We start from the raw sequence: 26,384 nt of genomic DNA on the forward strand, positions 1-26,384 counted from the left end.
GTATTTCTATTTTGGTTATTGGAGCACAGAGATTCCTTGTTGTTTCTTCCTCTAATTGTGGTAAACTTACTTTCTCCCAGAATTCCTTCTTTACTTCCTTGTTTACTCCATGCTTTAAATACATTTCTTTGTAGAAATTTCTAAAACCCTCCACTGTCTCTTCTCCATTTTTTGCATATATACCGTATGGCTTCCACACATTATTTACATACGACCCAGTCTTAGACTCTTTAAGTAGGTTAGACATTAATTTTCCAGTTTTATTTCCATGTGCATGGAATTTATAGTGTCTATTTAATGTATATCTCTCTCCCATTCTTTCTAAAATTTCCTCAAAATGGATTATAATCTATAATCTTTCTTCTAATAACTGCTTTTGATGCCTGCCAATAATTTAATAGATCTTCATTTCTACTCGGTCTGTTATAATTTTCATATTCATCCCAGAATTCCTCTAATGCTTTTCTAAAATGTAGTGATTGCAACATATATGTTGGGAATATCCATTGTCTCACTCTTCCCTTATCTTTTTTAATTGCAATCTGTGCCCACATCAGAGAGTGATCCGATATGCACCCCGGTTGAATCTCGGCTTTTACTACATTGGTAATTCAAGCATCTGTCAAAAAGATAAAATCAATCTGGGATAATGTGCCATGTACTGTTGATATGCATGTGTATTCTTTATCCAATGGATGTACAGCCTTCCAAATATCAACTAATTTCAACTGTTTCATATAATATTGTATCCCTTTTTTTGGTAACTCCTTCCTACTTCTGCATACAGAATTAGTATCCATATAGTTATTAACAATTGAATTAAAATCTCCAATGACTATTAAGGGTATACAGATATTATTTTGTTACTATCTTTTTAAAGAATTATTATGAATAGCAGTTAGGAGCATATGTGTTACATATCACCATTTTATTTTGCTCTACAGTACCTTTAATTATTCTATATCTTCCCTCTGAGTCTATTATGGAGGCTTCAACCTCCAACTGTATCCCTTTTTTTGCTAATATCAACACTCCTCTAGATCTTGTATTACATGGTGCAGCTGCTATCACTCTCCAGCCCATTGTATTAAGCTTTTCTATTTCTAAGGGTATTAGACAAACTTCTTGCAATAAAACTATGTCTAGACCTATTTTTTTCAGGTACATTAATATTTTTTTCCTCTTAATCGGGGCGTTAATTCCTCCTACGTTCCATGTTCCTATCTTGAGTGACTCCAACATTTTCCTACATTTTTGTTATCTGCATACCTTTGATTTTTGATGAGTTTGGTTTTTCCCCCAATCTGTAAACCATATATTGCCTATAAAATTCTTCCTACATCTTCTCCACAATTGCAAAGTTAAAAGCTAACAATGCATCCATTGAAATACTTGTCGCTGTTTACAAAAAAATGCAACAAAATGACAGAAGTATCAATTTCAGGGATTTAGTAAACTAGAGTGTCAGCGGGTTATTCCATCAACTCTGTTTCCTACTCTATTTTATGTGCAGTTCTTGCCAAGACTCTTAGTATATAAAGTGATACCACAAATAGGCAAAGACCAAAGGCCACACTGTCACACAAATAAAAAAAATTAAGTATATTGCCCAGAGCACAAGTACAGCAGTATAAAAGAGAAAATTCAGTCCAGAAAACTAAGCTCTTTAAATGATAACCCTTAAGATACGTGTTCGTTTTACCAATTCATGCTAAGTGTCTTTTCCTTTTTCAGCGCTCAGGGGCTATTGATGCTAGTTAAAACGCCTTATCTCTAAAGGAACAGCAGACAAACAGTGGGAAGAATAAATATATTGGAGTTGCTTTCTCACAATTAGACAATCATGCCATCATTGCATGCAGAAATGAACTGACAGGCCAAATATCAAATGCCAGTAACAAGTCAAAGAAATACTTTGAATGTGCAGATAACAATACATTTGGAAATATACAGTATGCTTCCTGTACAAAGAAAAACATAACTTTTACTTGGTAGGAACAAAAGTTAGTGGCTGAGATCTCTCTGGTATTTTAGTGTCATATTTTCTATGTCCCATTTTTGTTCTTAAAGACCAGTTTTTGGTTTTGGTTAAGCATAAAATGCGTAGTCTTGGAGCATGGTCACATATCTGTCTTCCTGAATATTATTTGCCCACAAAGGATGTTGTCATATGGGCTTTTTACAACATTTTATCATCTAAAAACTTTAATTATGACTCAAAAATGTTAATGGGAAATGCTGTTTCCTTGTCAGCTGTGAGTACCATGCACACAGTCATAAACTCATTACCTGACCACATGCCCAGTACTATTTCTGTTATAATTTAAGATATAATATAAAAGCATTTTTTCTATGTTTGTTGTTAGTGTCAAGATTTAATGATCATTGTGCCTGATTCAGATTTGAGATAGAGCAAGTAACTGTGTACCTGCATACACTTTTTTGCATGTTGGGTAAATACTGGCTGCTTTGCATGCAGCCCACAAATGCTGTACAGCTCTATTTTAACACATCAATTTAGATTTGAGTTTGAACACAGCCCTCTCAAAGCTAAATACAGGTATCTGCACATTTTACATCTGATCTACCTGCAGTGCAATATGGTTTGTCCACCTGCACAGTTATACTTGCTCTTTGTTGTATTATTCCAAACTCAGAATCATCCCCATTATTATTATACAATATAATTGCAATCTCATGATAGTCCAGGATCTCCATAGTAAACATTTAAATAAACTTCCCATCATGCACAAGAAGTGAGAAAGAGCAGAGAACCTAACAATTAGCTTGGAAAGTAATGTACCACACTGTACTAGAGCCTGACAGCAGATAGGTGAGGATAGTTCATACAGCTCTCTACACAGTCTCTAGCACTTATAAATGACTGTGTATCTTTATTACAAAACAACTGTATTGTTAATTTGCTGTTTAGTGAAACAAAATCCAATGGAGTTTTACGGATAAATTCAGATATGATCTTCCAGAATACTAACTTTAAGGAACAATAACATTAGGTCTAATTAATCTTTTAGCAGATATGGCGACATTACAGTAATTTACAACATTTGTGATAATAAATAGCACAGTAAATATTTCTATCTATTTGCATTACTGTGTAAAAATTAAAGAATATTTTTAACTTTTTATGAAAATTACTATCTGTACCTTCACCTGATTTGTATCTGTTTCAGCATAAAGATTACTAATGTACTGTAGTTAGCGATAGCAAAAATTTCTTATTTTACAAATTAACCCAGAGTGCTTTAATAATTGATTTTAAGTTTATGTATTTTTATCTGTATCTTTTTATATAACATACATTTTATTTTGTTTGTGCAGGGAGCAGTTTGAGCTGTGACTTGGAAGCACGAAAAAACAAGAAAAAAACTTCTAACAGAATCTTTGTAAAAGGTACAGTAGAAAATAATTATGTTAATGATGGTTACTTTGTTTCATTTGACCTATAACACATACACATATTTTATTATATACAATTAAACAGCGGTTCTTGCTTATTGGAAATTATTGTTTGTGGCCAGAATGCCTCTTTATGTTTGAACTATTTATAGCCTTTATAATGGATTGTAATCCTATTACATAGTCGCTTGGTCTGCTTTATCTGGTGCCTGCCGTCGTTATATTGCAGTGCATTTGTATAACTCAAAACATAATTTTATTTCAAGCTGAATAGTTTATTGCTGATTAGCCAAGAATCAATCAGTCATATCCTACCTATGTTTTATTGCCACAAACCCTCATTTATAGTAAATCCAGATAAAATGTGCAAATTTGCAGCTTAGTAAAACCATGATGCACTGCTAGGGAGGCAAATTCAAAAATGAAAACACATATATGGAATGGTGACATGTCCAAGGTCAACTCTAAATTGCTGTGTGAAAATGAACTTGGCAAGTATAAGTGTGTAAATGGATGCGGTATTTTTCATTCATGCAAACAAGCTGGCACAGAAAGCAGTAGGATGTTTGCGTATTGTATTGCAACATGGTTTGTCTAGGTGCTACGTAACTTGAATGTGGGCCCAGAGTATTTTGTCATTAGGATAGTTTATTTACTTATTGAGATAGCATGACCAAATGTAATATTTAATAATTTTATTTCTGTTATGTTTTTTTAATGTTGCACATAATTTGTAAGGCTTTCTTCTATTGCCCATATTGTTCCATATTACAGCACAGCAAAACATTGAAAGCTTGAAGCAGTTTCTCATAACAGATGGTATTTGTGTGCTTGCCAGCTGTGTTCGCAGAATTTTATGCTTTTAATCACTTATAGGTATGTCATATGCAAACATATATATATATATATATATATATATATATTGCAACTACAGTATGTTAGCTATTTATTCCCAACAACTGGTTAATTGTACAGTAGTTGAAATTAGAGGGAGCACATTTATTTTACGACGTAAATGGTTAAAGTATTTTTAGTTCACTGAAGCAAAGTTCTAATAATTCTTAAAAAAAAATGTCCCATTTATTAAATGGCAAAATCTGAATGGAAAATGATGCTTACTACTTTGCACTAAAGATAATTTTAAACACATATATTAGCTTTTGTCTTTTAATAATTTACAGCATTCTTAATCAATGATTATACAAACCACTGAAAGTTGGTAATATTGAATACAATAGTGAATAGTTTGTTTATATGCTTAGTAAATTGTTATATTTTATGCCATTATAAATGTATACAATCACTGTCCCCATACACTTGACATATCCCTGCTGGAGAAACCTGTCCAGTGTTAGACCTAATATATTTTAAAGTTTTTTAATTCTACAAGCCATAGGAAATGGTATGGATAGAAACCACAATGCTGGTGTTCTGTAGGGTTACAATCAGGGGCAGATTGGGATGGAAAACCAGCCCGGGAAATTTCTGGAAGCAGCCCTACTGGGGCGGGTCTGTTAAGAGGGGCAGGATCTGGAGGGGCTTTTGCAAGCCACTGAGGAGAGCAATTTCTGTGTTACTCCATACCCCCCTATGTCTCTCCATCCCCATGCCCCTGTGGTTCTACAGGACCCCTGTGGTTCTTTGGGCTCCCTGTGCCTCTTCATCTCCAGGCCTCTGTGTCTCTTCTTCTCCAGGCCCCCTTGTATCTTTCCACAGACTAAATAGGTGTGGAGTTCGCACTAGGACAAGAACAGCCTGTATTAGCCGGCAAGGGGAAACTGTATATTTGAACCCTAAATTGCCAGAAAAGATCAGGAACCCAAATTTCCTAATGCCAACTAGAATAATTCAACATGCAAGCTGCAGATTATCTAGAGGTGGTTGGCGGTGCTCCCCCGAGTCAGAAATATAACATTATAAGAAAAAAGAGAAAGAAGACTCTTGGTTGGGGCCACTCTTATGTGAAAATTATATGATATGGTTGAGGGTGGGTACTGACACTGCTGTGGTGGGTGCTGTGCTGGGTGAGGGCCCCTTCCGTGAGGCCACACCCATTTTCAGGATCCCACAGGGAGGAGGGCACCACCCAAAATCTTGCCTAGGGCACTAAACTGGCTAGGGCCGGCTCAGCCCCCCAGCCCTGTGTCATCAGCTCCAACCTCCCCCCCAGCCCCGTATCATAAGCTCCAACCCCCCCTTGCACTGGAGCCACCGCTGCCAACACCTGATGCTCCTCTATTTGGCTGCCCACTGCTTGTCTCTGTGGCCAGCATCACCGTGCAGGCTGCTTGTTGTTGCAGCATGCACAGAGATTGTCCTGGAAGCATGGGCAGGCTGCGGAGGGGCTGGAGGCGAAGCCATCAGTGGTGACTGACAGGCTCTGCAAAGGCTTGTGGGAGGAACTGCTGCGGCTGGGCATGCACAGCAGTTCCTTCGTTTGCTTTTTTTTTTTTTCACCATTAGTAAGCTTCTGCGCATGCACAGAAGCTATATAGCTGCCCATTTGAAGCTGGGCTCTGATCACTGCAGCAGGCATGGGTGAGTGAAGGGCTGCCACTGTCCACTGTAGGAACTGGCCCAGCGGGAACCGGCCCGGTGTCCAGGTGCCCCAGTCTGCCCTTGGTTACAATGGTAGTCACACACTTTCCTCACAAAAATATTTAATTATTTCTTAATTCTACCCTCCCACAGCAGGCTTGCTCTTCCCCCAGCCCCACTCTGTCCTGTATAAATATATATATATATATATATATATACTACTGACTCCCTGCTGCCCCCGACTCACTCTGCTTGCCAGCACATCCACCCACCCCCACCACCGCCACTGTTCTGCCTGATCAGCTGCTCACCTGGTGGACAGTAGTGGCAACGCATATGCAAACAGGTCTAGCTTGCCAAGACCACAATATGTTTAGGAGGGCCACAGATAAAGCCAGGATCACAAAGGGCCTGATTTCTGCATCGCTTTGCCGGACAGGTGATTATACCTGAATGGTTACATTACACTACTATATATCGTTTCAATATGATGCAATATATAATGATAATTACCGGTAGCCACCTCATTTTGCACATGAAGAGACACCAATGAATAAATTATACCAATGAAATCATACCTTTGTATTTCAATGAAGCAAAGATCTATTAATTCTAAAAAAGGTATCCTGTTTATTAAATTAGCAAATTAATGTACATATTCTTTATCATGGCGAGCAACACTGTTACATCATAGTATCTCAGTGAAATGAGTGAAAACATTAAATGACTGTTAATTCCATATGCAAGAACTACATATTGTGAGCATGATGTTTAGTGCAGCTCTTCACAATGTATCACATTCTTATCATTTTCGTAGTGCACAGCCTAAAAAAAAGATTGTTTACTAGAGAAATCATAATACTGTATGTTGGAACAGAAGTGACTTTACAAACACCACATATAAATATTTAAAATTACAAATAAAATACTGTAAAATACAGTGTTAGTGCAAGAAAATGCAACCTAAGCTGTCTTGAGTCACTGATAGGGTCCCTAACATTGGTAAAGAAAAAACAGGGACCCCCATGTAGAATGGAGCTTTATCAATCCATCCTTACTCCCTTTCATGTGTGAGATGATTTAAATTGGTTTTATGTTCCTATTTCCATAGTCCTGATAATCCAGAAACATTAATAGTCTGAATTCTATGAAGATAAACATTCTGATTTGAAGATTACAAGAAAAATACAGCTTTATCTGCTGGGAATACCTGAACATGTGTGAGCTATGGTTCTAGGTATACATTTATAAAGTTCATTCTTAGTTAATTACCCCCATTGACATTAGTTGCAGTCCATGCATGGCAAGTGGTAAATCACTCACAAACTCTATTATGTGGAAAACACACTACTGCTAATTCACTTAGCCCTGACAACCGACAGAGTATGAATAATTAATAAAATGATGCCTAGAAATGAGCCCTCTCAGCAGCTACGGCTCAGCACAGCTGCGCTGACTGCACTTTTGGTAGGTTGCTTGTTACTTGGATACTAAATAAATACTACAAATTTCCTATTGGTTTCTTCTTTTATTGTTTTTATAATAAATGAATGTGTATTGCTTTCTTAATAGCTTTAGAATTATCTTACTTAAGCTAATTTATATAATACTTCAGCATCTCCACCGAAATGAAGTTATCAAACAGAGTCATTTCCTGCTCACACAGTGATCACCAAGTTATCATGTATGTACTTCTTGCAGGGAGAATTTATCATGGGAAGGGACACTCAGTAGCCAACATACTCACCTGCTTCCTATTTTAGTCTTTACATTTATCTGTCCCTTTACTTAAACACTTCAACATTTCTGTTCTGCTGTGTTAAACACAGAAAAAAATAATGTACAAATGTGAATCTGTAGTACAAATGCAATTTATTTTTCTGTTGTGATGCATTCCCCTGCTTCTACACATTTGGGGGTATATTTACTAAAGGCCGATATTAATCGATTTTTATCAAAATCTATCAACATGTTTCTGAGGTTAAATCACACATTTACTAATACTTAAAAAAACAAATCAAAAGTGTCTGTTAGTAAATGTGTGTCACAGGGCTGTGGGTCGGGGCTCCGCAGGGACGGATGCCCTGCACTACACTCGGCAAGTCTAAATTATGTTCAGCCCTATGCTCAGAAGAGGAGATTTTGCTGTGAGCAGTGAGAGGAGTCCAGAGCTTGCAGTAAAAAGGGCAGTTGCCACCTGAGGAGACCCATTACAATAGTGCTGGTGTACCTGCTTTTCAGGGACCCGTTATGTGCGGTAATCGGTGGAGCTTCCTGTCATCTGGGGAGGCTGCAGCACTGTCCTCAGTGACGAGAATACCGGAAGGCAGTCACTGAAGAGAACAGAGGGGCCGGCTCAGCACAAGTCCCTAGAGGTGGTTCCTGTGCAGGGGGCATGGCTCAGTACAATAGAGCTGGTGTACAAGTGGCAAAGATCACCAGAGTGAAGGGTCGGAGCTGGCTACCTAGGGAGAGACAGATCACTGACTTCCACCTGAGCAGAGCCGGGTACTGCAGATAGTTACTTATGTAAGCATTTATATCTTGCTTTAATGCCTTCTATCTTCTGGAATTTTTATAAAAATTTATTTATGTTGAGAAGGCTGTAAATATTCATTAAATCACTTTAGTCAAATCCATAAAACAAATACATCGGAATTATTAGCTAATTAGCCAGTCAAATCAATGGTGAATTCAGAAAAGCAGTGTTTCTTTATTCTTTAGTCTTTTCTTAACCATAAACTGTTATTGGGTATTGGGACATTGTGCCATCTCCTATGCCAATCCATTTACACAACTTTGCCTGGCATGTAGAAAATTCTACCACACTATTCAATGTTGGCAGTTATATAACATTATTGTGCCATAATTGTGCCCTTTTCAGAAGATCTGGATTGGTTTGGTCTTATAATAAAGAATCCATTTAACGTTGTGAGTGACTGTATTTTGAATTATGGCCCTCATTCAGAGCCGCTCGTTAACAGCAGTACGCTCGTTGCGCTCTGATGTTGAGAAACCGCGCATGCGTCGGTGTAACACTGCGCATGTGCGTACGGCAGATTGCGAGCTTTTTGTCACTCGTTCGGCAAATTGCGAACAGGAAGTGACATGTCAAATGTGATTGACAGAACAGGCCGTTTTTGGGCATTGACGGGGGTGGAGATGGAAAAACGCAGGCGTGGCGAGGCGTTTTTGGGGTGTACATAAATTAGCTCATGCGAACGTCAAATGTGTTCGTACCAAGTCATACGTTACTGGCTGATCCTCTTTCCGTTCAAACTGCTCGCACAGCTTGGGGTCTGGATTACTCGACCACAATGGCGATGGCCTTGTCCTCTGGCCCGGGCCTCCTCGATGTTTCATCGATTTATCACGGCTTGTCAGAAAAACAATCAATTTTGGATTGAAAACCAGCTTGTAATGTGTTTTTTTTTTTTCTTTGGGATAGCACAAAACCGTACGCAGCTGAAAATCTCTGCTGCTAATTTCAGGATTACACAATCAATTAGCGTCTTTTTGTAGCAATGTATTTTACAATTTTGTTAGTGTTTTTTTATATTGTAACAATATTGTCCTTAAAGTAACATTTTTTTTAACCCTTTATTTTTTGGAAATCTAAAGCTAAGATTTCGTTTTTTCCTTGTGGTACAGGATTAACTAGAAACCAATTTTCAATTAATGTCACAATACAGTTGAGAACAATTTGTAGGTTTTATTTTCAAAACACATTTTGAAACAAATCATGTGCATTTTGACGTACAAGTTTGGGGTCATTGTTACCCACTAATATTTGGTGCATTTGTTTTTTCTAAATGATAATTTTGGTACAAAAAATTCCAAAAAAAATAAAAAATTCACAAGAAAGGAGAGGGAAGTTTTGGCCAGAAAGGAATATGGGGCAAGCACAGAAGGAGTGTGGGAAAAGTAGCCAGTGCTGTCATCGTTTCTTTCCCCATTTGGCTGGGGTAGGGTGGGCGCCAGACCGGGTCCGGGATGTCCTCTGGCTGGCCTGTCCAGAGGCAGAGGTTGTGGCCTCTGGACTAGGCACAGGGCTAGGCACATTTGGAGGAATGGCTGTTGTTGTGCCAGAGGTGGAGGATCCTGATGTTCCGGCAGGAAGGGAGGTCGGCTCCACCATGTGCTGGCGAACGAGCTGCTCCAGGGCATTGGCGATTCTGATGTTGGCCCTGGTATTTTCAGCCAGGGCCTGACCAATGGTCCCGTTGGCCACAGCATTTTGCTCCAGGGCCTCAGCCACCCGTAGCAGACTGGCGTCCATCCTCTGCAGAATCTCCGTATGGGAATCCGATTTAAAATTTAGTTCTGTGAGGAGTGCCACTGCCTGCGAGGGGGATTGCCCAGGACTGGCTTCTGCAGGGTCCTCAGCCAGATGTACTGGTTCCTCCCCTGCAGAGCCAGCAGAAAATCTGCGGCCAAGGCTCCCCTCTGGAGCAGACTCATCCGCCTGTGTCTCTGTGAGAAAAAAGAGAAAAGAGGAACATTACAATCTACATATTGTCACAATAACATTTCAGAGTTGGTTACATCACAACATTTACCTGGGTTAACATGAGGAGCCGCAAAGTCTGGCATGTCCGTATCCATGTTGGACATGCCAAACACCTCCACATCCTGCACACACCCCTGTGCCAGCTCTTCCAAATCATTAAACTCCAATGACACAGGGGTGGGACCCCCACCTGTCCCCCTTGCATGCCTAGCCCTGTCAGCCATTTTTTGCTTCAGGCAATATTTGAAGTCTTGCCATCTGGGGGTGAAAAAGTAGGCATTATTCCTGCATTATTTGTACCTTTTTTTTGGGTGGTCAAGTTTTTACTTACCGCCATTTGACAACCCGGGCTAGACGGACATAATCACCCACCCTATTGACAGCACTGGCTATCTTCTCCCACATTCTCCACTTCTGGCTTACACCCATATTCCTGTCTGCCTGTGGCAGGATGTCCACACACTTCTGAACCAAAACCTCCATCTCCTTTCTTGTGAATTGTGGCTGCCTTTTCTTTTTCCCAGCTTTGGCCGGAATACTGGGCCCAGCAGCCTCTTCCATGTCATCCTCAACACCTATTTACATTAAAATTGTTAAATTTTAGCTGTTAAACTTTCACTATATTATGGTTCAAAATAATCCTTGAATAGAAATGTCAGAAATACTTACCGGCCGCCTCTTGGCCATTGTTTGGCTGGTCTGTAGCCATTTTTCTGGTCAAAACAAGAAATACACCAGACCGTTTTTTTGGGTCGTGACGTATTTATACATGCGTCCTTATTATTCAGCCGCATCATTGATTGTGCGTTCCTATGATCCGTCCTTAATTTGAGCGGGAAAAGAAACACTATTTATGGCTTTGGCCGACTCGAGTCTAGGTGGTGGGTGTTGTTTGTTGGAGGTTACGTTGGTCGGAGTGGATTGTTGGCGGGAGTTGTATTTGGCGGTGTTTTGTGATTTGTTCTCTGCATTTTTTTTTTGGTTTAACTTTCCGTTCACATTTTTTGGTGTGGTTCTTTTAGTTGTGGTGTATTTTTTGGGTAAGTTTTTTGCCGTCATCCTTTTGTAAAATTTGACTATCCTTTTTTGTTTTTTTGGTACCAACAATTTTTATTTTTTCTCCTTTTGTAGGTTTATTTTGGCTCTGCCCCAACAACCTTTTTGTTCTGTGACTTCTATATCGTGTATTGGTAAGTTTGGATTTTCACTTGTTTGTTAAATGTTCAGGACTTTTTTTACGCATCTTTTGTGGACATTACTGTTTTTTTCTGTGTTTCTGTGGATCATAAATGTGAGAACTATTTAGCGCATTTTTGTCAGCTTGATTTCTCTAGTTAAATTGCGAACTAATTAGCGCATTTTTGTCAGCTTGATTTCTCTAGTTAAATTGCGAACTATTTAGCGCATTTTTGTCAGCTTGATTTCTCTAGTTAAATTGCGAACTATTTAGCGCATTTTTGTCAGCTTGATTTCTCTAGTTAAATTGCGAACTAATTAGCGCATTTTTGTCGGCTTGATTTCTCTAGTTAAATTGCGAGATATTTACTGTTCACAATCTGGGTTGTTGTTTGGGGCCCAAATTGTGGAAGTTGGCGCAATGTCGGTTTGCTCTTTGTAGAAATGTGTGTTTATCCCCTTTTATTTTTTATCTATTACAAAATCAAGCTTACAAAATGGGCAACCAAAATTTTGTCCTTTTTATGGTCTGTTGAATTTTAGGTTTGGGAAATCATGACAATACCCCGGCATGTAAGCATCTTTGGATTGTATTGTAAAGATAAGTATTTTTCTTTCTTTTTTGGGGGAAACAAACCTTAACTTCAATTCTTGCCATTTCAGGTTGATCTTGGTCGGATTGTTGTGGCCATGCTCCCGGAAGCCGACCAACCTCAATCTCGTCCCAGGCATAGGCATCGTAGGCGTGCAAGGCCCCAGATATATAGAACACGTGTCACCCTTTTTGGAATGCCCGATGATGATGTATTAAGGCACTTCCGTCTTCCGCCCCAAATCATCATAGACACTCTCTCATTAATAGAGAGTGATCTGGAGCGGCAAATTGACAGTCCTACAGCAATACCACCACTTACGCAATTTATGGCGGTGTTACATTTCTGTGCCTCAGGATCCTTTCAAACCACGGTGGGAATAGTTGCGGGAATCTCCCAATCCTCCTTTTCAAGGATCCTGAGGGCAGCGATGGAGGCCCTTTTCAAGCACCTCCATCATTTTATTAAAATGCCTTTGGATAAGGCCAATTTTTACCAAATAGCTGGCTTCCCACACATCATAGGGGTTGTGGATGGTACTCACATACCACTTCAGCCTCCAGCACGGCTGGAGGCCATTTTTAGGAACCGAAAACACTATCACTCACTGAATGTAATGGTGGTATGTGATGCCTCCCTCCAGATCCTGTCCCTGAATGCAAAATTACCCGGGAGTGCACATGACTCATTCGTCATCCGGCAATCAGGGATTTGGCACAAATTAACCAACCTACAAGCTGGTGATGCGTGGCTTCTGGGTAAGTGGAGACCTTTAGTAGATACCAATGCAAAGCTTGATACACAGTGATCCTGATGTTGTCACTTCTTTTTCACAGGAGACAGTGGCTACCATTTCACGCCCTTGCTGCTCACTCCTTATTTGGCTCCCACACCAGGCCCACAAAGTGATTTTAATTCCGCACTTACAGCCACCAGGCAAGTGGTGGAGCGCTGTATCGGCCTTTTAAAAGGCCGATTCAGATGCCTCCACTGCTCTGGTGGCGAGCTCATGTATTTGCCGGATATGGTTTCGAAAATTGTGGTCCTGTGTGGGATACTTCACAACATTGCCATAAGGAGTGGTGTCCCAATGCAGCCAGAGGATGCCTTGCCTGAGGATGGCCCCCCCGAGGTTGGTCGGATGTCAGTATGTGGGGGGGCCATACGCGATGATGTGGTGGCCAGATTCTTTGGGTAATTATTGGCACAAAATAAGTTATTTGACACAATGTCGAAAGGAAATTATTTTTCAATCAAATTAATCGTTTTTTTATTTCCCATCTTGTGTTTTATTTCATAATATTTTGGAATGAAACGATGACTACTTCCTGCTCCCAAAAAATGACTTCATGGGGCCACATTGGATATATATTCTGGACCCAATTTGGAAACGCAACATTTGTGCAATCATGTTGGCATGCTCATTCGTCAACCAGTTCTTGATTTTTAGCTTAATTTTTATTATGGTGTTTGCTTGTTTTTTCAGTTTGTTATCACTGTGTGTATTGTTTGTGACCCAACACTTTGTGTTTTTATTTTTTGGTGAATAAATTATTGGTTATTTGAAACAAAACAATTCTTTTTGACATTACAAGCAAGTGTAAGCAGGTTCACCCAAGGAAAAGTTGCCTAATGGCTAATCCTGTAATGTGTCAATTTGCTAATTTTTTAACTATGCTTTGTGGGTAAAAACCAACACCAAAAGGTATTATGTAGAATCAGTATGTTTTTGAATTTCGGCCTGAGCAAGTTTACCTAAAAATTTTAAAATTAAAATTTAAACAAAACCCCCCAAAAAATCTGGTAACTCTCCAAACCTATTGTTAATGTTAGGTGTTTCATGTGCCTGCTTTAAAAAATCAGCATAACACAATCTTAGTTACATTAGTTTCAAATACTTGCTGCAATAGTCTACTTATGTAAGTTTAAACAATCTAAGATTTTCAGACAAGGAATGAGACTGTATTCAAAATTAAAAATTTTATTTTAGAAAAATAATTCTGGGGAAAAAAAAAAAATTAGGGGCGCAGGATCCCCGACATCCTATCCAGGACCACCAGCAGGCCGATCACATACCCCCGCATCAGTTGGACACACCCGGCTAGGTCCGCCAAACGCCTCTGGTCCTCTGTGGGTTATAAAATTGTGGTGCTTACTAAAATGAATCCATAATTTATGAATCTAAAAAACTACTCAAGCAAAATAGACTTAGCAAAAAGTGACAATAGTGTTTCAAAAACCACATTAAAAAAAAACCTTGAACAATAAAAAAAATTAAAAAAAACCTTAAAAATCTGGCAACCGTAAACCAGAGATACAAGTTTGACTGTTTTGACATGTGGGATATGTGTATGGGGAAATCAGCTGTGAAATGTAAATACAAACAGATATATAACCAACCTTTAAAAATAATAAAAAAAGGAAAAGGCACAGACAAAGGATTACATCAACACATTTTCCTTCAAAAAAAAGGATAAAAGGGAAACATACCATTGTGAATGATGGCTGGCCCCGAAACCACTCCATCGTCCTCCTCGGAGGTGGGCAAATTTCCCAAGGAGGTGGGGGGGGGGTAATGACTGACTCGGGAGATTGGGTGGTCAAGAGAGGGGTGGGTTGAGGGGAGGGGGAATTAGGATGGAGGGGAAATCTCCAAGAGCGATGGGCGACAGGGTCTGGGCAGGCTGGGGTGGAGGGGGAATTTTGGGAATTTGGGGGAGAGGAGGTTTGGCTGGGGGTTGGGGAGAGGGGACGAGGGTGACGTCTTTGCCGGCGATGACGCCGTAGTCTTCGCTCGGCCCCTAAATGATGGGAAACAAATTGAGGTTAGTTTAGAACATCACCTTGCTAAACACTAATTGTTTAACAAACAAAAAGGAAAACATGCACACGCAGATATGAGTGAAAAAAAGAAACAGGCCAAACAAGAAAACATACACACGCAGATATGAGTGACAAAAAGAAACAGGCCAAACAAGAAAACATGCACACGCAGATATGAGTGAAAAAAAGAAACAGGCCAAACAAGAAAACATGCACACGCAGATATGAGTGAAAAAAAGAAACAGGCCAAACAAGAAAACATGCACACGCAGATATGAGTGAAAAAAAGAAACAGGCCAAACAAGAAAACAGTTTTAATAAAGACCAGAAAATAATTTTGATTAGCTAATGTAGTTGGTAAATTAACAGGAACCATTCTATTGGTTAGTGTATGAGTCATGTGTTCTACAGGCCAAAAAATCTATTGTGAGTTATGATAGGCTTGATGCAGTGACATGCGTAAGCTAATTTAAATAAAGAAATGAACATAGTAAAATATGCGTGGGTAATAACACGGAAAACAAATGGATAATTGGCTCAAACAATCTATTTTGGCAAAAGAAAACCATTGTTTAAACCGTACGTATTCTGCGGGTAAACAAAAACACGGACAAGAGTAAAGTTTATTGAAAAAAAAACAAAAAAATGAACACTTGTGAAGAGCAATTAAGCTAATTGATATATTGCTTGGCATGATACGATTGAAGGAGGTAGGCAGAATGAACGAGCAGGTAATCGGAATCTGACAGGCCCACTTCTGGTTTGTACTTGTGCGTGCATTCCCTGCAAGCCACATTGGGAATGTACGCTCACTATTTGGCTCGCTCGTTAGCTAGAGGAGGGGTCGGTAGACTTTGGGGAGGAAGTTTAGCTGCGTTCGAAATTACGAGCGATCGCTTAAATTAACATATTTCGGCACGTACGCCGAACGTACGAATGGCTACTTGCGTCCGGGTCTGAATCAGGGCCTATATCTTTTAAATGCATTTATTGAAATATTTAGCTGAATTATGTTTAATGCAATAAATGATTTATTGCAAGTTCAAATATCTTCAAGCTCTTCGAAATGACCATTAGCCACAAAGATTGAAATTCAGTGGGGTTAAATTCTATTTGTTACATCTTCAAACTGAAGTCCTCTGGTAGTTGGGATAGACTTTATAGCTGGGAAAAGAAAAGTAGAGCAAGACGCAAGCTGCAATTTTTCATAGTTATTGCTGGTGACACTTCTAAACTACTGGAATGCAGGCCTAGGAAAGCTTATAAATTAGACAAATGAAAGAGTTTCTCGACTGGTTCAAAAGAACCAACAAATGCGTGGAACAAATAACCCGTAATAATGCATGGATAGCTGACAAATAGCTTCATCTATTCACCTAATATGTTCTTCTACATAAAAAGACAGAGAAATGTGTTTCCTGGATAGATTAACAACCAAGCTCCTATATTTTGGATCAAATCCACAATATATATGAAACAATGGTAAAATTGTTTGATACCTAAAATGAAAATAACATAATAGGTTCTACTGTTCTTATTTATACAATTTGTTAATTTCAGGAAGTAGAAGCTTTTGTAGTTTACTCATAAATAAATGGCATAAGAATGTCTTTGTGAGCTGCATTTTCCTTTATTTATTTGGCGCCACAATGGTTCTGCTGTGTTGTACAAAGTACATAAACAAATGAGCAAACAAGAAATATATACAGTATAAACACACTGTAATTGAAGCGTAAATGTAGTGTTCATGAAAATCTTTTGTTTACTAGCATTAACTAGGCTTTAAAATTTTAGTAAAAAATAGGACTATGGTGGACAATATGCTAAATTTAAGGGAATCAATTCCAAAAGGCTAAATTCCACTTGAAAAAAAGTTAGAAAATTAAACAAATAAATATTGTAAATAGGAATATGGGTTCTATTTACCATTAAAATTTTAGCCGATGGCACAGTACATTTCATTTGGTATCGCTGCGTACTGCAATACTTAGTATACGAGTGTATCACTCGTAATACTTGACATTGTTGAAACAGAGTGTTCTACTGCACTACCTCTATGAATGCGCCTTACTTTAAGCAATCTACTTTGCCAAGATAGCCGCTGTTTAGTCTTCTGCATATGCATGGAGCCGTTTTGTCACTGTGTATGAGCACTACAGTGGGACACCGATATGTTCCACTTAGCTCCAGATACCCTGCCACATTATACAGTATATGGTCTGCATATACTGCATATACCAGCACCGCTACCTTCAAACATCACCAGCTGGTGCTCTGTATGTTTTGCTAAAGCTCTACTTTATTTAACTCTGCATACCACAGCACACACACATATCAACTGTCAAAATGTCAACAATAAATAGACCAAGAGACAAAAGAAGACTCTTTTTTGGGGGCACTACTTAAGTAAGATACATGATCTAATTAAAAATTAACTTTTAATAAATAACACTTAAAAAATTGAGAACTAGACACACAAACATATACAGTACAAAACATACATATATAAACCTTATTCTTAAGGAGAATATTATCCAGGAAAGATATATCCTATACAAGGTTACAAGGTCCGATAACCCTGATGTATTAATAGTTAGTGATCAATCCATGCAAATGTTTGATATACAAAATAATATATTTTAGTCCATAATCCAATTTGTCTATAATAATATAGTATAAAGGATATCTATTCATAATCTTACTTGCCTGAACATACACATTCACACTGACTCTTATTGGTAGCAAAACTTTAAATTTCTATGGACGCAGTAGTATAGAGACAGGATGACTTGTATACCTAATTGTCTGTACACTTAATGTCTCACCCTTGTCACCGATATAAACAAAATTGATACAAGACTTGTTATTAATATGCCCCTATATAAAGATAAAAGAAGAAGAAGGAGGGGAAAACTAAATTTCTTGTAAACAGAAATACTGCAATACCAAAAAGGTTTCTTTCTTGGTCAGGTGTCGGATCGGGGAACACGGCAAAGGCAGCGGGAATGACCCTCCACGTTGCGCTACAGGAAGGTGCATGGCCACTTCTGACCATCCGTCCCATTAGTGATGGTCAGAAGCGGCCAGGCACCTTCCTGTAGCGCAGCGTGGAGGGTCATTCCTGCTGCCTTTGCCGTTTTCCCCGATCTGACTACACAGCAGGCAGACGACTGATAGCGGCAAGGTACCTTCCTAGTGTGCAGTGTAGAGATACTCCCGCTGCCGATGCCGCGTCCCCCGATGCCTGTGACTTATGCACATGCCTGAATACACCTTACTCATAATGGAGTAGCCTGGGGGAATGACCGGACTTAGTCTGGGTTATAGCGTGAGGTGAGATCCCTCACTGACGCTGTTGTGGCCTCCGGAATCCGTATACTCCATGCACACAGGCATTGACCATTGTAATGCAATAGTGGATGCAGTGTTTAACAGAGAACCAATACAAGATAAGTTGCAAACTGTATCTCATTTTGATTTATGGGTAGTCTCTTTTTTCTTACTATACAATCCAATTTGGTATATTGTTTGAACTTGTTATACTGTTTAATTTCAATATGTGATATACATTGATACAATGTTGTTGCAAATCTGAATATTACTGACACAGCTATAGATGCAAGATACATCTTTAAAGAGTTTGTGCTTATATGAGAAGAAGAAACCTTTTTGGTATTGCAGTTTTTCTGTTTACAAGAAATTTTGTTTTCCCCTCCTTCTTTTTCTTTTATCTTTATATAGGGTTATATTAATAACAAGTCTTGTATCAATTTTGTTTATATCAGTGACAAGGGTGAGACATTAAGTGTACAGACAATTAGGTATACAAGTCATCTTGTCTCTGTACTACTGCGTCCATAGAAATGTAAAGGTTTGCTACCAATAAGAGTCAGTGTGAATGTGTATGTTCCAGGCAAGTAAGATTATGAATAGATATCCTTTATACTATATTATTATAGACAAATTGGATTATGGACTAGAATATATTATTTTGTCTATCAAACATTGCATGGATTGATCACTAACTATTAATACATCAGGGTTATCGGACCTTGTATAGGATATATCTTTCCTGGATAATATTCTCCTTATTGAATAAGGTTTATATATGTATGTTATGAAGCTGTATATGTTTGTGTGTCTAGTTCTCGATTTTTTAAGTGTTATTTATTAAAAGTTAATTTTTAATTAGATCATGTATCTTACTTAAGTAGTGCCCCCAAAAAAGAGTCTTCTTTTGTTTCTTGGTCTATTTTGAGTTTTTCCCTGACTCTGGGGAGTACCACCAACAAACATTGACATAGTCCACTGTGTGGCAATTAATATTTGAAGTTGGTAATTGTCAAAATGTCAATAGGCTGATATTGTATTTGTTTAATCGGGTTATATTGGATCCAACATTATTGCACTAGTCCTGTGCGATTCTTATTTCCTTGTATTCAAAATGTCAACAATGACAATGTTGACATTCATAAACACCATAATATCAACAGTTATGATGTTGACATTGTTCAAATGTCAACATGCAACATGCTGACATTCTCAGAATGACAACAGAATGTGGGACGGGAGGGATAGGGTTAGGTAATAGGGGAAGGTTAGGGTTTGTCTATGGTGAGGTGGTTAGGGATAGGTACTAGTGGAGGGTTAGGTTTAGGGCTAGGATTAGGGGTAGGAATAAGGTCAGTGTATTGTGTATAGCTCTTTAACCTGGTGGGGATTCAGCAAAACTGAAAAGGCCTTGTTGAAACTGGAGGCCTACCATTATCAAATACTTCATAATTGATGGAAAATGTGTTAAGGTAAGAGAAATTACTGATACCCTGGTGCTAGCCCTTTGATAGATAGCCCAAAAGGCTGCAGCTGATGGAGCCGCCTCCATCATGTTCATGCGCACTTGGGCAACATTGACATGCTTGCGAGCGCTCAGCGCTCGTGAGCATGTCTGAATCAGGCCCAGTGTATGCAACGTGTGATGCGTAAGCAATACCTACCCTTATTGTAACACCACCAGTATGCGTAATAGTTGCTATCTTCATATCAAAACACAATGTGAATTACATTGCAATATGTATATCACAGAATAATAATCTTAGGTGAAAACAAGTGAAGACACACCAGTTTCAGTGATCGAACGCACAAAGGTTAATATTGTATTAAAATGATATAACATTATTATCACAAGTTACACAGTGGTATAAAACAATTCAGTAAAAAAGGTCAGCGTTACAAACCAGTATACATACGTTCGCATGCGCTCCTGGATCCAGAGTACAGTTGTCACCAGATGACCGGTAGAATAAAGCTACTACTCTCTGGACCAGGGGAGCCTAATTTATACAGTTAAATTAGGGGTGTGTATGATAGCAGGCTGTGTCTTCTTCCATTGGTCCAGGGGTGGGATGTTTCCAGTTCACTGCGGGTCATTGGTTGGTTCAAACAGTGGGCGATGCCTAGGCTCAGGATGCTGTTGCAGATGTTCACCTCTGGGTTCCCGCTGAAAAGCTAGTTCAAATCAACCATTGTTATATGCTATATTAAACATAAATCCGGCATTGCTAATATCTGCTTGCCGCAATGTGCGACAATCTATTCTCAACCACCAGCTTACTGATTCTGTACATTATGACCCCAAACACAATGTTAATATGTGGTCCCGTCCCTGGACTATATGTATAGCTGGTTTTCTTCTCATTAATACATTTGTACTTTGGTGTAAACCGTTGGTTGTATGTGTGACTACTATGTGTAAATTATTGAGTAGGGGGCAGGTTTGTATTGTGTGAGCCACGAAAGCCAGGATATATATAATACATTGGACATGTTACTGTTAATTCTAATATAAATGTCTGATCTATACATCTTGAATACAACTTAAATTAAAATGTACAGATAATGGCGTGCACAGGGTGTGTTAAACAAAATGCAGTCAGGAGCTACAATTAAAGATCTGCATATCCTTAGCATTTTGTATGTTATCTGACCTTCTTGTTGGTTTTCTGCAGACCAGAGACAATTACCGTATAGGGTCTATTTGATCAACAACAACAAATTCCAATTGTCCAAGCTAACAACTGAAGCAAACATATGGTATTTACACTCCCAATCAATTCAAGGTCTATTAAAAGTTTTTGGACAGAACAATCTGAAATTGTGTTTTAGGCCAATTTGAAATGTAAACTGGGATTTTGTTAAAGTCTGAAATATAAGGCATATTTTGTAGTGTATTTAATATTTTTTACTTCGACAGGCATTTGCTTAGTTTGCCTATGCCAGGGATGGGGAACCTCCTGCCCAGGGGCCTTATAAGGCCCTCAGGATCATTTGGTCTGGCCCTCTGAGCTTTTTTATGCTAGCCTCATTTGGCTAGCAGGGTGCCTAGAAAGGCACACTGCAGCCAGGATCTATGCAGCAGTGTCACCTGAAGCGTCCTTAGGATGCTTCAGACGGTCACACCTCTGCCCTTAAAGCTCCCTGGAGCATACTCAGGATGCTTCGGGCATTGCTGTAATCACCGGAGATTGTGGCCCCATCCCTTTGTGACATCAAGCAAATAATTTTATATATATCAAACTGGTCCTCGGCAGAAAACAGTTCCCAATCCCTGGCCTATGCCTAGGGCCTGCTCTGAATACTTTACACCTCTCAGGTGCATACTGTTCCACTGAGTGACTAGCGCTGAGGATGTTTATCAGGGTTCTTAAGGATCTTCACTTGGGTACTTGTGAATATTATGCACCATTAACAGTTGCGAGTTTGACATAATCATCTACCAGATGAAACTGGCAGCCGGCAGTTAACATAGACCTACCACAACGCTAACCAATCTGGGCCCCTTTTGCACATGCATGACCCCGAATTGCCAGGTCACACATGTGCACTGATAAGGAAAAATAAACAGAATTTAGAAAATAGAAAAAAAAAACATTTTAATTGCTAATGGAGCAAAAAAATGCTTTATTTTAGGAACAAATTGCACTGCCGTGGTATTCATTAAATTGCCAATATGCATGTTTTGTATGAAGAAGCTTTCACAGGAGAGGATTTCAGCAGTAGTAGCACTTAATAAATAGCAAAAAGCTTTTTTAGGGACATTCAGGGTTTAATAAATAGAGTCCTTAATATAACACTGGAATTTAAAGACCGTCTGGATTAATGTTTAGATTGTTGAATATATATAGGAGATCACACTGGATATTAAACTACATTAAACTGATGATTAAGAGATTTAATTACAGATAGAGTTTTGAAGGATTGACCAGTAATTTGTTAAATTATGAGGAAATAGTCTGGTTAAACTAAGTTTAAAACCTTTTACTCCATTATCAGCAGTCCATCAGAAACTGCCTGTAATCTTCTTAGTATAGAGGGATGATCAAAGAATTAGCAGTCTGTATATTTCTAACTGTAAAGCCTAATTTATTAAAGTATGCCAACTGCAGAGATGAAATTAGCTCTTCTTTAATCAAATATTACATGTTTTTTCTTGAATCATGACTGGATTAGTGTAGCAGCTAAATGAATCAGTACTATCACTGCAGTATAACATCATGTTATCATATATAAGCAACATTTTCTAAACTGTTCCATGAAAGGGATGTAGTTAATAGACCGGCGACGCAATGCCGCCGGTCTAAATCCCAACTGGACCTGCCCGACAAGGGCATGGAAATGCCGATGCCTATCTTAATCCCAATGCCGGAGGACCGACCACGCCATCCCTATCATCCGCTGACTGGTAAGTATAAGACTTAGCCCAAGATGTGGGGATTATGGGGGGATTAGGTTTAGGGACCCTCGGGGGACTTAGGGTTAGGTACCCCCCCAGGGAAGGTTAGGGTTAGGCTAGGGGAAGGGGGGGTTAGGCACTAGGGGGGAGGTTAGGGTTGGGCAGCCCCCCAGGAGGGTTATGTTTAGGGTGCGAGGAGGGGGGGCTAGGTTTAGGCACCCCTGGGGGAGGTTAGGGCTAGGCACTAGGAAGGGAGGTTAGGGCTAGACACCCCTAAAGGAGGGTTAGCATTAGGGGGGGAGAGGGGAGGGTTAGGGTACTTACCAACGCCCGTCGGGATCTCTCACTGTCAGACTCTCATTATCGGGGCAGTTGAGCCGCCGGTATTTCAGTCCCATTCCAGTGTGGTGTGGTGTGCTGTGGTGTGTTTTGCTGTGGTGTGCTGTATCTGTGGTGTGGTGTGTTGTGCTGTGGTGTGGTGTGGTGTACTGTGGTTGGGGTTGGACTGTGAATATTTAAAACCAAAGCTTGGCAGCCAAATGGGAAATGAGGCAAATATCACACCACAGCACGACACACCACACCACCCCACAACGCACCACAGCACACCACAGTACAGCACACCACATAACAGAATTAATTAAACTTGGCTCTGTTTTGCCTATATGTTACGTTTATAAGCAGCACTTTTCAAAGCCACGACATCTTCAGCGGTTTCAGCCTCTGAATAATATTAACTATAAAACACGTCTGAATTTGTAGTTAACATTATTGCCCCTTTAAATGCAGCAGCTGTAACTGCCAAAGATGCAGAGGCTTTAAAAAAAATGTAACCCTGTGAATTAATTGAAAATTTAATTTACAAATTGCGTGCAGAATGGAAAAACATATACAGTATATATATATATATATATATATATATATATATATATACAGTTGTGCCCTTATATTACGGCTTACTCGAAAACAACTGAATTATCCATAGAAAATTCCGGAGGGGGGGCATGGGGCTACACCTCAAAAGCTATTGGAGGTACCGAGCTGAAATTTGGCATGGATGGGTAGAACTGTTTCTCGGTGCTGCATGCCAAAATTCAGGGCAGAAAAGTAAAAAAATTAGGATTTGGAAATTGGAAGTAATCTAAAGTTCCAACTGACAGTTTTTTTTCTGACACTCTCAGTTAGGACCACTTTTCTGCTTTTCTCTATGGGGGATTTTTGGGAAGGCATAACTCTGGGTAGGGACGAATTTAGACTTTGGGTTTGTTTTATTAGGTAGCTCTTGTTCCAGGGTAGGGCCTTTTTTAGGTAATTGAGGAAGTTACAGTTTTTAAACTATTACCTCACAATTGCACCATTATAGAGACAGGAAGCTTCAACTTGTTGCGCAGCCTCAGTAGGTGCTTTCAGCAGGTGTACTCACTGTGTATTTACTTGGGTGCACAAGGATGGCTGTCCTTTGTGGAGGATCAATGAGAACTACAGGTACCAGCAGGCCCATAATGCTCCACTTGCTGGTACTTGTGGTTAGCCAAGTACCAGCAGGTGGGGGAGGCTTGCTGGGACCTACAGTTCTAAAGCAAAAAAAACAATATTTTTACTATCAACAAATGCACCACAATATTCACAATCAACCTGACACTCACCGGCCAGGGTGCCGAGGATAACACCGGGCTATCAGCCTGGGCCTGGGGTACCCTGGAGAGGGGGATCCCATTATTGGGGGGGTCCTCAGCTCCCTAGGGATCCCTGGCCTGGACTGACTAGTGGTCAAGGGCGATGCTTCAGCTGGGGGACCTGGTGAGAGGGCTCCCTTGGCTGTGGCATTACCCCCCTCCGCTGGAAAAAGTCCAATGCTGGTTCTGGATAATACAGGGGGACCCTACACATTTTTTCCCCTGTATTTCCAGAGCCAAGACCGGCTCAGAGCCCAGTGCTGGTTGCACTTAATACAGGGGACCCCTACATCATTTGTCTCCTGAATTTTGACAACCAGGACTGGTTCTGAATAGCCCGGTGCTGGTTGTGCTTCACACGAGGACCCCTACAATGTTTGTCCCCTGTCTTTAGCACAACCAGTACTGGATCTTCGGAGCCCGGGGCTGGTTGTTCATTTGGGGTGGCATACATTTTTTTCTTAAATAAATATATTCATTTTTTTAACACAGATGGATGGACGCATCTCTCTTATCTGTCCATGCATTTGTGTCTTATTGATTTTATTTTTTCAAATGCAAACCACATGGATCCCACTGATCCATGCATGCATCTCTGAATCATTTGTTTTACACACTGATCCGTGTATGCAGTCGGCTATCTCTAGATCTTGCATGATAGTTCTTAAGTCAAAATGTGCTGTGTAAGCACCATATCGTGTTCTACAGTGTCCTGGGGAGTGTTCAAAGGAAATCGTTAATGATATCGCATCGTGAGCACATCGTTTCGTGTGTAGGTGCCTTAAGAAGCAGTTCAGGGCTGGTACCATCAGCGCGAGTGAGCCTTTCTGTCACCCACTTCTGAACCTGTGCACTGCCCCAGTGCTGCCACTGCTCTGCACCCCCACTGCTGTCACTGCCCCGCACGACTACAGCCTGCCCCCTCAGCACTCCCAAAACACCTCCTATGTGCTGTCCCCTCCACCACCAGTGCTAGTGTAAAATTTTGCTGCCCTTCTCCCCTGCAGGTTGCTGCTCCCTTCCCTGATGGTTAATAAATTATAAAAAAACAATGAAATTCCACAGACAAAAAATCTTACGGTTTCACATGTCCCATTAAGGCGTCTTAAACATAATCTGAAATTTTACAAAACCTACTGAATTTCTGCCACTAAAACTTAAAAAAGCAATGAAATTCCCTATCATTAAGGCTGATGCCTTAATGGACGTGTTCCTTGCTCATTATAGATATGATATGCAATCACACCCTGTGGTTAACTTCAGATTCAGCACTCTCAGAGAGTGAGATTGCTGTCACTCACAAAATGGTGGAGCTGCTAATTCACAGAATTGTGAGCTCATTGGAATGCACACATGCAGTCTATGAAACTGAGGTCTGAGCAGTTATGTGGCACACACATCCCACTCAGTGCCCACAATCTTCCCATTCGTTCACCACAACAATCCCACTGGGTTCCAACAACCATCTCATTCAGAATACATATTCAGCTCCCTAATTTCTAAAACAATCTTACTCTGTCTATGCTTATACGCTATCTGTGCCTCCATTGTGCTCTATCTTCCACAATCCCTACAGCTGTGTGTCACCTAACTGTGTTAATGATCGGAATGTCATTGCTGTTTAAGTTTGAGTGTCAGAAATTCAGTAGGTTTTGTGAAATTTCAGATCATGTCTAAGAAGCCTTAATGGGACATGTGAAACTGTAAGGTTTTTTGTCTATAGAATATATATATATATATATATATATATATATATAGCATATTCCAATTTTTTTATCTTGGCACTCTGAGTTTACAAGTAGAGATGCTGGTGACCAGCGCTGGGGGTGTGGCATTTCAAATCTTCACTGCCCCATCCAACCCATTTTTCTAGAAAGTGAGTGGGATAAGGGAGGGTGAAATAAACTCCCTATAGTCTATGG

General features: G+C 39.8%; 1 protein-coding gene across 5 annotated transcripts in view; it reads left to right on the plus strand.

The window, feature by feature from the left end:
- Positions 1–26,384, plus strand: part of SYT1 (synaptotagmin 1) — a 783,192-nt gene that overhangs the window by 385,316 nt on the left and 371,492 nt on the right. For 4 of the 5 annotated variants that reach the window (XM_088478101.1, XM_088478105.1, XM_088478102.1 and 1 more), the window contains one exon: positions 3,340–3,411. The gene's annotated coding sequence lies outside the window, so the exon portion shown is untranslated. Of the gene's footprint in view, positions 1–557; positions 607–3,339; positions 3,412–26,384 lie in introns of all 5 variants that reach the window. The other variant, XM_088478104.1, reaches the window with a different exon arrangement.

The sequence above is a fragment of the Taudactylus pleione genome, unplaced genomic scaffold (genome assembly GCF_031769625.1).
Source record: "Taudactylus pleione unplaced genomic scaffold, aTauple2 ptg000207l, whole genome shotgun sequence".
Classification (NCBI taxonomy): Eukaryota; Metazoa; Chordata; class Amphibia; order Anura; family Myobatrachidae; genus Taudactylus; species Taudactylus pleione.